This window comes from Hordeum vulgare, chromosome 2H, assembly GCF_904849725.1.
Source record: "Hordeum vulgare subsp. vulgare chromosome 2H, MorexV3_pseudomolecules_assembly, whole genome shotgun sequence".
Lineage (NCBI taxonomy): Eukaryota > Viridiplantae > Streptophyta > Magnoliopsida > Poales > Poaceae > Hordeum > Hordeum vulgare.
In genome coordinates, this window is record NC_058519.1 from 144,601,866 (window position 1) to 144,604,874 (window position 3,009).

Consider the following 3,009-nt stretch of genomic DNA (forward strand, 5'->3'; position numbering starts at 1 on the left):
AAACAACCGAGGAAGACAAGATAACAACGTGAAACCATCAAAAATTATAGATACGTTTGAGACGTATCACCTACTACCAGCCACCGATCGCCCTATCCATTCCGCTCTCTAGGTGCACATAGTTTCTTTGTGAGCGCTCAAGAAGTAAAGCCAAATCTGCATTTTTCATGTCCAATGATCTCTGATCACTACGTTTCTGTTTCAGTGACCAATTTGATTTCGGTCCAATACTTTCTACTATGTTGATAAAAGATTGAAGAATCGTTGTGAGGCACATCGATGTCACGAGGTACCTCCATCTATTTACCATATTCGATATTCATTTTTTTTATGACACCACTGTTTTTGAGTCGAACGAGAAGACCCACTCACAATAGCTTAAGAGCTCTTACAGTGCGTCGCAACCATCGGCATGGGCTCCGTCATGATGATTTTGATATGTGGATACTATCTAGGGGTATGGTACGGAGCCACGCTGATCATAGAGAAGGGATACAGTGGTGCCCAGCTCATCAGTGCCATCTTTGCGGTGCTTACCCACTCTCTATAAGTGATCTCCACACCTTCCCGATCATAAATTCAGTTGCACGAATCTCACTTTTCTCATTAAATATTAGTCTTATTAGGAAAGAGAAGGTATGTTCCAGAACCATCAAAGGTTGGTGCTGGGTGGTATCGTCCTGGCCATCGTCATGACATGTATTTAATCGTCATGACATCATCCTGGAAGGCTGTCGTCTCCGGCGCGCTCGTGCTCACCCTGTCCTTCTCCTAATGTAAGCCATCCATCTTATCCTTCATTCATATTCAGCTTCCTCAGTGTGAGTGTAGCATTTTCTAGTGGGAACTTCCCCTTGATGGGTACGTGCTTTGCAGTTCTCAGTCTGGCCAATGCCAAGGTCGGGGTCAACAAACCCAAGTTGCTCCCCAAGGAGTTCACCACCATCATCGACGTTGCCGGTTTTCTCTCCTCAGGCCAGGTAAATTCACACCTCAAATCTTGCACGATGAGCTATCTGTCTGTCTGCCTCATGATTCACAGCCACTTTGCAAATTTGGCATCCGCGAGAAACAGAGCGGCGCTGAAACCAACACAACAGTGCAAGGATGAGATGGTGTTTTCCATCCTTGCCTTGCCTGATAGTTTCGTTGTGCCTAATTTTCTTTTTAACATGTCATATTGACTTCCATTCCATAAGGGTGCGACTACAAATATAGTTCTTATCTTTAGAGGGTAGTCTTAGTCTCCCTACCTTCTATTTTTTGGTGGATAATTGGATAACACATGTTATGTTAGACGTATGGTTGCTGACTATTTTGATTTGTTCCTAGGAAAATCGTATACATCAAGAGATAGAAGACCTAGAGAAGGACACTGGGTATAAGCTGAGAGTTCTCGCACAAAATTACCCGGATACACCAGGTGATTGTTGCTTCTTCTTTTACACATTTGTATTGTATGAGTCGCTTTGTATTTTATTTTATTACTGTATTTTATATTTCTGATCCTAAGATAGCACCTTTTGACCCTGTGGAATACAAGTCTGGCCCATGAGGGCAGGTGCATATGTATTTAATGGATCAGGAATGCTGATGTCCTGCGTTTGCTGGACTTATGCAAATTAATTTTTGAATCTATCTGATTCTTTTTACTTGACAATTTTTTTTTATCAGTGTACAGAAACCTCGTGTAATATGGAGCAGGATTATTCCCTCCTTATGTGAAAATCATTTACTCTCAAAACCAACGTAGAGCTTGTTGTTGTGATTATCATTGGCCAACATGACATGTATAGACTATTATCATATAATGTCTTATTAAGCTATTAGCATATAATGTCATGTCAAATCTGTGATGTCAAAAACATGTATTATAGTAAATTTATATAGAAAATTTACATGTTTTGTATTTGCGTACAAAGCATTTGTGAAAAACCTGTGTGGTCAATTCACCACACTCCTCTCAACGTCGCTTCGCCAGTGCCTCCAATGTGATAGTCCTAATTTTACTTTTTAGACTAGACCCTGTTTGAAATGTAGGAACTTCACTAAATCATTCTTTTGAAATCTGTAGAGTATTTCTGATGTTTTTGCTCCAGGCATATTTTTGCAAAAGTTGTTTTGGTGTTCTTATGTCCTATTTTGAATTTTTAGTTTTGTAAGTAGAGATCATTTGAACCATTTGAAGATCAAATTTATAATTAGAGACCATTCTTGAAGATCTTCATGATTTAGAGTGTTAAATTTGACATGTTGATGATTTCATCTTGTAGGTTGCCATGCGGATGCTCTTTGGACTACGATATGGACATGAAGGCATTTGTTTTAGTGCCAAATATTACTTAGTAATGCTCGCAAAGTATCGTTGTGTATTATATTTGCTATGGAGCTATGTATGTATGGATGCTACGGAACTATATGTATATACGGATGCTATGGAATTTTGGATGTACGGATGCTATGGAATTTTGATATATGGATCATGAAATTTGTTATGCAACTTTGCATATATGTTATGTGTTGTGGATCACTAAAACTATTGGGCACATATTATGTATTATATATTTGATATATATGTTATGTGTTGTTGAATTTGTGGTTTTGAAACAAAACATATATATGCCAGAATACCAGATACTAATGGAGCACCATGGGCTATACTAATGGCGCACTGCCTGGTGTGCCATTAGTATATATGCCCTGGGAGGCATACTAATGGAGCACCATGGGCTATACTAATGGCGCACTGCCTGGTGTGCCATTAGTATATATGCCCTGGGAGGCATACTAATGGAGCACCATGGGCTATACTAATGGCGCACTGCCTGGTGCGCTATTAGTATACCAGATACTAATGGCGCACCTGTGGTGTGCCATTAGTAAAAAATTCTAGTGGCGTGATGCTATTGGCGCACCTATAGTGTGCCATTAGTAGCCAAAACAGGTGCGCCACTAGCAGGCCTTTTCCTAGTAGTGATGCTTCCTAGCAATAAAGTCGTTCTTATCGTA

General features: G+C 39.9%; 1 pseudogene; it reads left to right on the top strand.

Annotated features, from left to right (window-relative positions):
- The first annotated feature begins 459 nt into the window (after positions 1-459).
- On the top strand, positions 460-2,431 carry LOC123429812 (annotated as a pseudogene).
- Positions 2,432-3,009: the final 578 nt, after the last annotated feature.